The sequence below is a fragment of the Rattus rattus genome, chromosome 16 (genome assembly GCF_011064425.1).
Source record: "Rattus rattus isolate New Zealand chromosome 16, Rrattus_CSIRO_v1, whole genome shotgun sequence".
In the NCBI taxonomy this organism is placed as follows: Eukaryota; Metazoa; Chordata; class Mammalia; order Rodentia; family Muridae; genus Rattus; species Rattus rattus.
This window is the reverse complement of record NC_046169.1, coordinates 29,611,946-29,626,047: the sequence shown is the minus strand read 5'-3', so window position 1 is coordinate 29,626,047 and position 14,102 is coordinate 29,611,946. Positions and strand designations below refer to the sequence as shown.

At 50.0% G+C, this 14,102-nt stretch overlaps 1 protein-coding gene across 3 annotated transcripts in view; it reads right to left on the bottom strand.

Moving 5' to 3' along the window:
• Positions 1 to 10,987, bottom strand: part of Pitpnm2 (phosphatidylinositol transfer protein membrane associated 2) — a 131,545-nt gene extending 120,558 nt beyond the window's left edge. For 2 of the 3 annotated variants that reach the window (XM_032886806.1, XM_032886810.1), the window contains exon 1: positions 10,908 to 10,987. The gene's annotated coding sequence lies outside the window, so the exon portion shown is untranslated. The remainder of the gene's footprint in view (positions 1 to 10,907) is intronic. The other variant, XM_032886808.1, reaches the window with a different exon arrangement.
• Between the last annotated feature and the right edge of the window lie 3,115 nt (positions 10,988 to 14,102).

Sequence of the window (14,102 nt, the reverse complement as noted above, 5' to 3'; positions counted from 1 at the left end):
CCCCCCACAGAGAGGTCGCCAACGGAAGGGTTCCACACAGCCAAGCTTGGTGAACTAATGCAACCACTGGGGTTATTTACAAGATCATGGATGATTCAAAGGCTGCTCCACCAGTGAGAAGTCCGCCAGGCAGAGTTGTCAACCTGCTGCATGGATAACTCACAAAAAGATGCACCACTGAGGACAGTCTCACTGGGCTACCCCACCCAAGAGCACTGCCTCCCACATTAACCTTCCGATGGGGAGGGATTGTGAGGATCCCTGCAGGCTGTGAACAGCAGCAGCGGTGTACACCCGTGAGTCTGCCTACTCCCTGAATAAGGGAATGTGAATAGGTACAATCTCAGAAAGATCTTGTCAGGGCCACAGCGCTGACCAAGCCCAAGGAGACTGTGGCTATACAGCACATCTGAGTTAAAAAGAGGACACCCTCGCACTGCCACACTTTCCTCTGTGTGGAAGTTTCCCCTATTGTCTCTCTTCTGTTTTCTTCCCAGCCCCTCTCTTGAGCTCTACATGCCCCTGCCTTCTGTAGGAGCCACTCCACCTTCTCTGTGTCCCAAGGCTGGGATCCTGGATTTTCAAGTGCTCTGTCAAGGTCCAGGGGGGGAAAGGAGGAAACTGGAAATATATAATCTGGGAGAACAGTTGGGCCCAGTCCTGACACCCTAGGACTCTACTCCAAGTTTCGAACCAGCCTAGGGACTCTCGGAACTCCAAAAATAATATATCAGCGTATCCTACCTGACTGGACACTTAGGCCCCAGGAGCTAAACCACGAGGCCGCAATACAAGTATGACTTCAAATGGTCACTGAAGCCTCAATAGAGTATCTGCACCCTAAGGTTCTGCGCTCCGAACACACTGCCTGGGCGTCCAGGGAAACATGCAACTCCTGCCTAAGGGGCCTGTCCCAGTTTTCTTTCTGTTGCTGTGATAAATACCACAACCAAAAGCAACGTGGGGAGTCTGGTGGTTTGAATAAGTCTCGCCCCCATGAGCTCGCTCATATTTGAGTGCTTAGCTACCAGGAAACAGCACTGTTTGAAAGGATTAGAAGGGTTGGGAGGCGTGGCCTTGTTGGAGGAAGTTTGTCTCTGGAAGTGGGCTTCTAGGGATCCGGATGTAGCTCTCAGCCTCTGCTCCAGCTCCTCCCTACATGCCTTGCCGTGACGGCAGTGGACTGAACCTCTGAAACTGTAACCAAGTTCCAGAAAGGCTTTCTCTTGTAATAGTTGCCTTGGTCTTGGTCTACTGCTCTTTACAGCAACAGAACCCTGACCAAGTCAGGGAGGAAAGGTTTTATTTCCACTTACAGCTTCCATCATGAAGGAAATCCAGGCCAGAAATTCAAGCAGGAACCTGGAGGCAGGAACTGAAGCAAGGGCTCTGGAAGAATGCTACTTACGGGCTTGTTCCTTCTGACTTTCTCTGCTAGCTTTCTTATATACACCAGGAATAGCACTGCTCATGGCGAGCTGGCCCTTCCAAACCAATCAAGAAAATGCCTCCTCCAAGACTTGACTATCAGCCTGAAGGAGGTAATGCCCCGATTTAGATTCTCTCTTCTGAAATGACAGGACCTGAGTCCACAGTTCCTCATCACCTTCTGTTTCAGCCAGAGACCCTTGAGTTCCTTGTCTCAGTAGCCTCTAAGGAGCCAGGTCCGGCCTCCTCCTCTCCCGGCTGGCTTCCCACTACCATCATCACAACATCTGTGCTTCCACGGTTGAAAGAAACCAAGAAGACTAGACAAGTGCAGGAGAATGATGGAATTGAGGACCCTGGCTCCAGAGGTACGCCCTCCCCACCTGAGCAGGCCCCACATCACTCGGAACTCTTACAAAGTCCCACCTTACCCCGGTAGAAAGGAGGTCACATACCAGAACCCCTTAGCCTACTATGTTTTCTCTTTAGGATAGGAAAAAACTCCACGTACTCCCAATTAACGAATCTCCGAGAGACCCACACCTCTGTACCTGACCACTGACCTCCAGTGATGCAAGGCTAGAGGATCCAGACTGGCCTCAAAACTCCATGAACAGAGAGGATCCCAGTGCATGTGATCCTCTCTCTGGGAATCTGCTGTCAGGCTCCAAAGCCCTCTGGCTTCTTTCTGGAAAGCAAAAAGCTTCAGAACAAACAGAAGAGGAATTCTATTTCCCTCTTGGAGAAAAACAAAACAGAACAGAACAGAAAAGAGGCAACACACACAAACTCGATCTTTGCCGTTCTGCTTAGACACGAGCAGATAGGAGAACACCGACAGATCCTCAGTAGCGGCATACCCTGCTGTCCGGTCACTTGCAGAGTGTGACTCAAGAAGAACAGGTACAGGAGAAATGGGGACCTCCTTCTATCTGGAGTCTGAGCCAATGGCTAACATATGGAGTGCTGGGATTGAGATCATGACCTCTTCAAGTCACAGGGTTCCCATCTGGGAAACAGCAGGGGCAAAGCACGAATAACTACCCAGTGGTGAACTCAGTCCCTCATGCTGTCCTTAGGACTTGTGGCGGTTTTGAATCAAGCACAGCACCAGGGGCTGAGGCATCACATAAAGGTAGGCAAGTGGCACGTGGTTCCTTACCTCAGCTTCCCAGATAGGCCCAGGACACCAAATCAGCCTCAAGCCATTCTACCAGGCACTGGTGACCCCAAGACAGACAAGCTACAGCTCCTCAGTGTGTTCGGCAAGAGAAGGGACAGATCTGGGATCCTTGTGGTTGGGCTCCCAGGAAAAAGAAGAACAGCCTCATGGCAGGAAATCTAGAGCCCAGAGTCACCTGGCGGGCTATGGTCCGAATGCTACCAGCATGGACTCAAGTAGCAGTCACACCAGGCCAGGCCACCAGCACAGCCTCTAGCAAATGTGGTGTCTCAGATTGTATGAGCGGACTTGTAGTTCAGCCCTTGAGTGCTAATCCCACTCCATAGTCCTGTGCCCAGCCCCATAATCCTAGGGCTTCTAGGACACGGAATGCCATTGCTCTTTGTGGAAAGGTCAAATCCTTGTATTTTCCCAGTACTCCTTCTGGCTCTCCTATTTATTTGACTCTAGATTCCTCCCCTCCCCTGGATTCCCTCTGGAAAGTCAGGTAGAACATTCTTCAGGAAAGCACTGGTCGGGTGGGAACCACCAAGGTGACATGGAAAGAGCAAGTGAAGTCAGGAAACGTGACTCTCTGCTGCTACCCGAGGAACGCAGGACAAGCAGCATTGGTCAGCGGTCATTAACCATGAACTCACGATGCTTCTGTGAGTCACCCACGGCTGGGAACTGACATCAATCTCTCAGTCGCTGCCGTAAGGGCTAGGAGCTCGCTCTCTACTGGCGGGAATCCGTGACACACATCCCTTGCTACCCCAGCAGTCAGTGCTCAGGCTCTGTGGCGCCTCAGCGTATATTAGCAAGCTCCTCGATACCCTAATACAAATCGTGCTCTGGGGCAATTAAACGAGCTACTTCAGGACTTTGCTTCATTGTATTGGAAAATGTCAAGCATGGGGGGAACATTCAGTCTTAGCTGATGCATGTCCGATGGATGGCTGGGCAAGGGAGAGTGCTTTCGGAACTCTAGAGGCTTTTGTTATTAATGGTGTTTTAGTGTTGGGTTCTTAAACACGTCAAACACATTTCCTTAGACTGGTAGTTACTGACTGCCACAGGGGAAGACTGTGGGCCTCCCACCTCCCAGATGGTCCAACCACAATAAACGTTTGGCCTGTCAGATGCACAACACTGACGAACTAATTGAAATATGCTGCAAAGAGCAAACTCCAAATAAATGTGAAATCATTGTTTCCTTGTACTGTAGCCCACCGAATCGCCTGCGTGTCTGGCCAGCTCCGCTGATGGAATGAAGGTGCCTCCCCACCTTCCACACCGCCAGCCTCGATGATGTGCGGTTTTCAAAAGACTTAAATGCTTTTTTTTCAGTGTGATTATCCAAGTGAGAAAAAGTCTAATTGCAAAAGAAAAAAATTTTTTTTGCTTTTTCTTCCTCATTGAAAAAAAAAAACAACCCACAAGAGTCGGTTCTTACAAAGTGGCAAGAAAAGCAATTATAACCTTGGGCAGAGGAAAGGAAGTGTGTGCTCGTCCACAGGAGAGACAAGCATAGTCCTGACCATGGGGCAGCCCTACCCCTGGGCCAAGGGGAGCTATTCCTCTTGAAGGACACAGGAATGTCCACCCAGTTACACTCAATACCCACTTCTGACAGGACACCCAAGTTCCCTTGAGTCCTCCTCAGGGGACTAGGACCTGACACCCAATCCTCGGAGGAAAGCACCAGGAAAGAGGAACAGCCTGGGCAGACCCAGGCAAGGAAGGTTCATGCCAGGAGCCACGCTTAAAGCAAACCTGGGGGGGAAGGAGCTAGAGTGATCGGGAGCCCTGTGGGTTGGGAGCAGGAGTGATCTGAGACTCATGAACTTTTAATAGGAATCCGAAGCATCTTTGGGAAGATTCTGCTGTGAGTCTGAGATGTGGAAGCTCTAGTTTGGCCTGAACACCTCCTTGGAAAAACCACTGCTTTAGGAGGATGAGAGTGTGCCCTCAGCAGCTTGTAACAAGGGCCAGTCTGTCACAGGCCAGGGCTGGACTGCTGGTGTCCCACGTGTGAGCACCTGGCCCCTCCCTGCTTTCGGAGAAGGGAAATAGGCTCTGTCCAACAGAAAATGGGAGCTTCTGTAAGAAGCTATGGGAAGGAGAAGGACAGATTGGTCTCCCTTCTTCAGCATCTATGATAACAAGCACACCAGCCAGGTATCCGACCTCCTAACCTTCATTCGCCAAGCACAAGTTATATAGTAGCAAGATTCCCTGAAGTGGATAGATGTCCAGATGTCAGGGCCACCATTATTGGGGGCCTCCATACTTGCAAATGTATCTAGTCACTAAGACCTACTCCTCAAGCTGGAGAGATGTCTCAGAAGACCTGGGTTAGATTCTCAACAGCAGTGTCCTGAAGTGGAAACTTGAGGGTTCTCTGGGAAGTCGGTTGGATGGTGTCTTGCTGGGGCAAACATGTGAAGGAACGTTCCATTAGAGTGGACACAGGTGTGAAAGGCTAAGGCAGACACAGGGGAGAGGATGTTCTGCTAAAAGACGTGAAAGGAGACGAGGTGAAAGATGCTTTGCTAATGACACACATGTCTTGGTCTACCTTACATTGCATACTTGAGCTGCATTGGTCTGGACTCCATAGAGAGAAATGAACCAAAAAGCTTCTGGTGGCGGGCTGCAGTTTGTAGCCGCTTACAAGGACCTGTGCCGAGGCAAGACCCATACCGAAATAAGACACGTAGGGGACACGTGATGTCTGGAGGGTATAACTAGGACTCCACAGAGTGAGGAGACAGAGCATGGCTTGCTGGTACAGCTAGCTGTGCAATGCTTGTGGGTCTCACGTCTTCGCTGATCTTTGCTTCCCTGAGAGAGGCACAGCCATGAACTTCTCCTGGTGCTCCTGTTGGTCCCTCCTGCTGACTTGAGCGGGGGCTGAGGCTGAGGCCTGGCTACCCTGCTAGGTCACGTCACCACTGTTGCTAAGCCAACTCTGAGACTGGACCGCTGGTGTGAGTGTGAGATGTTTACGAGTGGATCGAGCTGCTGCTGCCGCCGCCTGCTGACCTGTGAACTGAACTTCCTGAAAACACAGACGGGAGCTGCTCCAAAGAACCTTTCTAAACAGGTCCACTTTCCCCCATATTCTTTCTTTTCCACTACCTCTGGTGGGTGGTGGGCTACAAGAGAAGTTAAAGCATTTAAAAACCCATCATTAAAAATGAGATTTTAAAAAAATGAAAGTTACAGTGTCCTGTTGGCTCAAAACTACCTCTAACTCTGCTCCCAGTGCCCACTTCTGGCCTCCTCAGGCACAGCACGCACGTGGCATATGTTCACACAAACACACATAAACATAAGTAAAAATTGTTTTGTTTTTTAAAGAGAAAGATAGATCTACTTGTAATTCCTAATCAAGGTTCCAAATGTCTTCAAGGTCATTTACAAACTTCTGCAGATGGCAAATGTGGCTTGCCTGATGTATGGGTTTCCCACTGAGGAGGAACAAGGTGATGGCCCACTGTTTCCGCTCTCATAATGTAAACATGTGCCCTTCTGTGGTTGGTTCAGCGCCACATTGCTTTGCATGTCTGTGAGTTTTGCTGATTTTATTGTTCAAAATGCCCCCAGCACAGTGCTGAAGCGCTGTCTGGAGTCCCCAAGCACAGGTTATGACATGCAGAGAAAATGTGTGTCAGATGAGCTCCTTCCGGCCTGAGCTGCAGTGAGGTGAATGTCAGCGAACCAACAATATATCTTAAGCAAGATATAGAAATACACATTAAATAAGTTAATGTGTCCATTAATTGATGAAAAGGTCACAAACAGATACTCCCAGGAACCTCATATTCTCCTAAGAAAAGGCTCAATGTCCCCCAGTTTAGGGTCCAGTGTGACTTTGGACAACAAAAATACTTTGAATAGGACAACTCAACTGTCCAGGTAAGCATGAGGCATGGTAGATTTTACTCTTCGGTAGTGTTCACTCTACAGGGCCAGCTGCTTCCATGCCTGCAGATGGTCAGAACATCCAATAGGGAGCAAGAGCTTTGGCCTGGAGTTCAGAATCAGCCTCTGGGTTTCCCCTGCTGTGCTGTACCCATGATTCCTTGTTCTTTCTCCACAATATGGAGACGGGGTGGCAGAGGGAGGTCACTCTGGAGGAATGCTGTGTGGAGCAGGCAGGACTTCATTAAAGAGCCCGTGCTGTGGCACTAATTCGTCAATGCTGTCATTTCTCCAAGGTTGTAGCTTGGGGTTTTGATTGTTACCGGATCCCTGCCTGCTGCTGGTTAACTTCCATTTTGTCCTCTGGCAAGGGCAACTGTGGCTATGAGTAATTTCAGCAAATGTCAGCCTTGCCCCTCCTCATAGCTCTCTGTGTCCACACCATAAAGGTTCAGCAGAGGTCTGTCCCAATGTTTGCTGGGCTGGGCCTAAGGAAGTCAGCACCTTATACTCATTAGCAGACAAAGTGCTGCCACTGGCTGACTCAAAGGCATGAAGAAGACTCACTGGCAAACAGGGACCTTGGCTCCAGGCTAGTAGTGTGGCCTTGGGACATCCCTGCCTCTCATTCCTAACAGCCGTCCCCAACCCACCACCAGCACTGTCCGATGAAATTTCCACTAGCCTCCCCATCAGGTTTCAGAGCAATTTCTCACTTCCTGGCCCAGAAATCCTGCTCTGACAGGGCCATAGTAACTTCCGTGTACTATGAGTGTAAACAAAACCCTACACATGTTATGGCTGATCAAAACCCTACCTAACCCTCCATTTCCTGGCCCACCACATACATTTCCTCCTAGAATGGAATGAATCCTTTAAACTATAAGCCAAAATAAATCTTTCATCTCTTAAAAAAACAATTCTCCAAATATAACATCCCTGGAACACCATCCCTTAGGGACTTTCTTCAAACCACACTGAGTCCACATAAGCATCAAGTGAAATGCTACTCACCATATCCAATTCACATCTGCCCACTGTTGTAGAGAAACTCATTGTGATGGCTCACATCGAATATATAGATCATGGCAGTGCAATGGCTCATACCAGTAGGAAAACCAAAACCAAAACCAAAACCAAAACCAGTGTGGTATTAAGGCAGAAAAAGGTGGTATAGATCCCAACAGAGTCTGACTAAATCAGATGATCTATCTTTCTCTGGAAAAATGAGAGGTTCAGGGACAACAGCAGGTACTGTGTGCAGTGTGTGTGTGTGTGTGTGTGTGTGTGTGTGTGTGTGTGTGTGTGTGTGTGTGTGTGAGAGAGAGAGAGAGAGAGACACTGTAGTTCAGAGGACATAAACAATACACAGATGCCTCACCCACTTTCCTTCTTGTTATCACAGAAAAAGCAGCCTAGTTTCCCAGGAAAGACAAAGTGTGCCTGTCTCTACATTTTAAAGAAAAAAAGAAGAAAAAAAACAAACGAAAAGCCCACTGGAACTGGAGAGACAGCTTAGCAATTAAAGCATTGGCTTCTTTTCCAGAGGACCCAGGTTCAATTCCCAGTACCTGCAACCCTCTGTAACTCCAGTTCCAGGGGATCCAACACTCTTTCTGTCCTCTGTGGCCACTAGGCATACATGCGGTGTCTGGATATGCCTACAGGCAAAACACCCATACTTGCAAAGTAATTTAAATAAACCTTTTAGAGCGCTTGCCTAGGAAGCATAAGGCCCTGGGTTCGGTCCCCAGCTCCAAAAAAAGAACCAAAAAAAAAAAAAAAAAAAAAACCTTTTAAAAGGAACCACAAACATTTTTCCCATATGGAGTCTTGAAGCTGTCAACCGACGACGGGTTGACCTGAGATGAGGTTTTAGAACAAATCGGAACAGTATCTCTCCTGGCTCTATTTGAAAACATCCCTGGATATCCAGTAGAGGCTTAATCACCATCAGTCACATGACCTGAGGAGACACTGGGCAAAGACCACCTAGTTGTTGGGGCCTAGAGGCAGAGGGGCAAAGCAGTTTGGGGGTGACTGTGTGCAAAGGATTGATCTCTCCTGTGCGGAGCTGAGATCTGATCTGCAGGTGCCCCATGGCCCCCTTGGGGTGGTCTTCCTGGTCATCAACATCAGTCTCTCCTGCCGGTGGCAAATGGCTGCCCTCGGGTGCAGGAGCACATAGTTCCTGGGCTCTTCCCAAAGCAACAAGCCAGCGATCTTGAAGCAACAGATGCTCTCTCTGCTAATCGCTACAAATAACTCCACATACTTCATTACTGGCTCCTCTTAAAGATTAAGCTGGGAAGCCTCAGCCGGATGGGCTGTTTAGGAAATCTGCCTGGTAGTAAACAGGCCTCTGGATAGGCAGGAAGGCAGCGCGACAGAGAAGGGGGCCAATACGAACTATAACCAGGGGAGGGCTCTTGGTTGTCTCTCACACTGTCTAGACAGCATTTCCCTACATGCCTCCTGGGTGTGAAGCACTGGGGACAGAGAAATGGGATTTAGCCCTGGCCATCTGCGACGTTACGGTCTAACAGGGAGGCATGTAGAAACAGAAGCCTTCTTTCACCTGGTAACTCCAGATTAGGCCAGCTCAAAGATGGAGGGAAGGGAATCAACCTCCTCCAGCCAAGGCCAGGCAGACTAGCTCAGTCTCCTGCAGGGAAGAGGTGAAAAGGCTTGAGGAGACTGGGAAAAGCTCAAGGGAACCTAGAGGACTGGAACTTAAGAGTGCGACGAATGACACATCAGAAGGGAGACGGCTGGAATAAACAGGGATAAACAGGGAATTTTAGATTCCATAAGAAACAACCAAGACCAAGAAAAGCCACTCGACTCTTTAATTCACATAGCAAGTTTAGGGAAAGGCAAACACGGAATCCAGACCTCTGGACTCCTCAACTCCCATTCTCTAACCCTGAGCTTCTCAAGTATTCACAGGCAGAGAAGGGAAGGGAAGAGAAAGCTAGCTGCCCATGCAACATTCACCACCTGGGGAATCGACCTACAGCCAGGCCTTGGTCATCTCCACAGCAGGGAATGTGCTGTCCCAGTCATTTGGCAAAGTCACTCCCTCTCCCTCTGAGAGCAGCCCTTCCAAGTCCTTGTGTTCCTCTGCAGTGGGAGTGGTCTGGGTATCTATTACAACCCCCAAACACGGTTTCTTTACAAGAGAAAAGGATTTGTTCACAGCAGTCCAGGAACCAAGCAAGGAAAGGTCAGAGAGGCAAGTGTCAGAAGAAATTCTGCTGCACACAGTGGGGCTGACCACAGTGGGAGGCCTCATGTGAATCGAACTCCACCTGGGAGCAGACCAGGCAGCCGGGGAGATAAGCTAGGCACAGAAGTATCTATAAGGCAGACAGCAGTAAGAGACACACTGATAGTAAAAGTGCTGTAGGGGATTCAAAGCAGAGACAGGAGCCCAGAGCTGGGAGGTAGCTGCCATACATTTACTTCTTGAGGGAGGGGCTACCCTATCCGTTGTTGGGGCAGAGGTGAGAAACTGGTCGTAAACAAAGGACGATGATTAGTTATGGTCTCTTGAAGAATCCAGTTTTGGGAGGCAGGTAGGCCTAAGAGTTTCGGAGAGGAAGAGGGGGAATCAAGGAAGGAATCCTGGGATTTCAGGCAGCGGCAAGAAAGCTACTTTAAAGGGGCATAAAGCTAGAGGCCTTGCCTTCAAATGGCATTAGTCCACGATTTTTACTTGGGATGCGCATTTAGAATGGGGGAGATGTAGTTGTATACATTGGGGGAAGGGGGCATTTAAGTTTCCCTCCGGCTAGCTCCCCCCATCAGTCTTTCCGCCGATAGAAAAGAACGTGGGGTCCGTGGAAGAAGAAGTCCCCACCCCACCCGACACTAAGCATCTAGGATCTCTTAGGACATCTGAAAAGGGAGCTTTTGGGATGGAAAGGGGCCACACCCCATCCTTAGGCCCCAGTGCCCACCCAGTCTGGCAAGACTGCAGGGATGTCCTCCTGTACGGATGCAGGAGAAACCCAGACCATAGCTCTACCCTGCACTTCCTGACAGCTCCAGAGAGTGGGGGGTCTCCTGGGACAAGCCCTGCACTGCAAACACACACCTGCCCCTTGACCTGCTGTGACACTTGTCCCTGGGGGAGGGGAAGGGGAGTCCTCCACAACCGAGGAATTTAGGACTCAGCATTCTTAGTCCGAACGGGGAGGGGATGGTCACTAAGCGATACCCGGGGCGGGGATCCCGCGCCGCACACGGTTCTTCCACGCGGCGTCCCGAGGGCCGGACAGCCGGACAGCAGGCCGCGCGCACGGTTGCCCGGCACTGCGGGCTCCCCCGGCCCCGGAAGGGCTGCCGTCCTCCCGCCCGTCCGCCCTCCCGCTCGCTCACTCACCCGCTCGGCGGGCCGCGCTCCGGGCTCCTCGGCCGCCGCCTCACGCCGCGTCCCGGGCAGCGCGGGCCCCACGGCCCCGGCCGGGCCGGCTGCACCCCTGTGGACCCGCGCGCCCCCGCCGCCAGCTGGCCCGCGCGAGCGTCCGGACGGCGGCGGGCATGCTCCGGGCCGTCGGCGGCGGCGCACGTGCTGGCGCGCGACTCGGACCGCCGGCCGCTGTGGCCTCTGTGAGCGCGGGCTGAGGGGACGCGGGCCGGGCCGGCTGGAGCGCTCTGAGCCGCGGCGCCGCCGTGCCCCCACGCGCCTCAGCGGCCGCTGCCTCCCGCGCGCGCCGGCCCGGCTCGCATTCCTCAGTCGCGGCGGCGGCGGGCGGCGCCTCCTCAGGCCGCGCGGGGAGCGGCGGGGGGCGCGTCGCGGAGGAGCCGGGCCGCCGCCTGCGCCGGAAGAGCCGCTCCGACTCTGGCCCCGCACCGCCGAGCCCGCGCGCGGGAGGGCGAGGGGCGACCGCGCTCGGGGAGGGGGACCCGGGAGCTGGTGGTGGCTTCGGGGTTTTGGTTTTGATTCAACTCTTAAGGAGACAGGCGGCACACTTATGGAACAAGAAGTGGCGAGAGCCACAGGGCGCTGGGAATACTGGGGCAGGCCCCGTGCTGGGTCCTTGTGGAAACCTGAGGTCTTAGCCTTCAGCCGTCGAGTCCTTTGCAAAAGACTCCAGGCAGGGAAAAAGTAAAAACAAACAAACAAACAAACAAAAACCGCCTGTTGGCCATCATCAGCAGAGGGAGTAGTGGCCGCCTGACAAGGGTGTGCAGCTCAGGTCCCCACCTTCCAGAGAGCAGAATCAGGTCCAGAATCTTGATGCTCCTCTCCCATAGGACGCTCCATTTGCCACATTGAAAGACCAAGGTGGTCCTTGGTGAGGCCCAAAGAAAAAGCTAAGGGGTTTTGTGTGTGTGTATTGTACAATGACAGCCCTATTTGTTAAAATTTGAAGCCGTGGAACTAAGAAGTGCAAACCTAACACGCAGTGATGATTCCCATATGGACAAGAGAGACAAGCCCGTTGTGTCACTGCACACTGCCCCCAAGACAGTATCCAGACAAGGTCAGGGAGCAGAGGACCACACCGGGTGTTCATCTCCTTGGGGACAATGGTGACTGGAAAGGCTAGGAAGGGCAGTTCACAGGATATGATGCCCACACCCAGACTAGTGAAGTTGTTCATTAAATACTCCTACTGTGAACTCACCAAAAGGTGCCCTAAGGTGCATTTAGAAACACTGTTACAGACACACACACACCTCCAGGTTGAGGCTCTATTCCAATGGTTGCTTGGAATTTAGTTCCTGTATTAATTTTAGTATTCTCGCGACTGTTAACCAAACCATGCAGCTCCTGGGACTTGAAGATCATCATTAAAAACCAGCTCTCACAGACAGTATGAATAAACTCACAGATACCACAGAAGGTCATATCCACAAATATTTATTGAGTGCCTAAATGCAAGATGGAAGATGATATGGTCCCTGCTCTCACAGAGCTTACAACTTCAGTATATGAAAGATTGAAGAAGAAACAAAAACAAAAAAACAAAACCACGACAAGCACTTGTCTTTCCATCAGCAGCACAATATGAAGCAATGACTGTTTTTCACATTATGGGTCACTGTTACAGTTCAAGTGTACAATGTAAGTAAAATAATTATCTTTGAAATCTGTAGTCATAGTGAAGGCATGGTAGGGAATGATCAGCAGATGCAAAGTTATGGCTTGACTCCTCATGTGTCTGAGGTCTCTAGTGAAATAAAGGGCAAGCCAGATGGGGGGAAAAGCTTTTAGTGAGGCCCTAAGAACACTGGACTAGTCTAACAAGGTATCCAACTTCCATGTTGCTCTTGGCAGGGCAGGAAATAATTTCTGGCAGGGGTTTAATCAGATTTGTAACATACGAAAGTGTGCATGATCCACTGATGAATGTGACTTCAAAGGTCCCTGTCTCTCACTCACTTTAAGGTTCGTAAAGACTTGCAGCACAAAGTTGCACATTTAAAATGTGTGAAAACTGTTCTTGGGTCATGTGACACTTAGGATGAGAATACCTGGTTTTACTACCTATTTGAATGCGGGGTTCAAAAGACAAGCAGCATTTGGCAAAGCTTTCCTAGGTTAAAAGGGTGACACTAGTCATGTCTGTAAATCCATATTTATGTCTGACACTCAGTGGCAGGCACCTCTTGCAGCTGGCCCATGGCTTTTAGGGGTCTAATCATGGGACCTTTGAAAGAAAAGTTACTTTAGTTAAGTTAACAATAAACAATAATGGAAAGAAGCCAATATTTATACTCAATAAATCCCATTCACCCATTAAGATTAAAATGCTTTCTGAATTTACATTTGATAGGTTAACTTTTTATACTTTTCAGTCATCCAATAAATAAATAGCATACCACGGATGCTCATTTAAAATCCAAGAAAACCCTTGATTTTCAAAGAGCAAAGATAACATAGACCACCCAACACAAATGACAGTCCAATGTAGCAACTGTAAGAAATCAACAACTTTAAAAAGAAATCACTGGGGGTTGGGGATTTAGCTCAGTGGTAGAGCGCTTGCCTAGAAAGCACAAGGCCCTGGGTTCGGTCCTCAGCTCCAAAAAAAAGAAAGAAAAAAAAAAAAAGAAAAGAAAAGAAAAGAAAGAAATCACTGGGAATGTAGCTCAGTGGTGGAGTTGTCTAACATGTGTGTGTGTCCCTAGTATGCCTTTAAAAAAAGAATCAAGGGGCCAAAAAGATGGTTTAGTGGTTGAGAGCACTGGCCGCTCTTCCCGAGGGCCCAGGGTTCAACTCCCAGCACCCACATGGCAGCTCACACCTGCCTGTAACTCCAGTTCCAGGGGATCTGACGCCCTCACACAGATAATACATGCAGGCAAAACACCAGTGCACAAAAAATAAATAAATCATTTTGAAAAATAATTATTTCAACATCCCTGTAATTGATTAATCTGAATCTTAATCTGTTTGGTGAACACTTAATTCACACTGGCCTATTTGAACTGAAAGGAATCTCCTATCCTTGGGTCTTTCAACTGAGGAAAGGGGGCCTGAGGCAGGGTGCGGCCCAGGTTTGCCAGGCTCCAAACCTCTCTTCTCTCTCAGCAGAGCATTAGCTATAACTAAGCTAATGCTTCACCT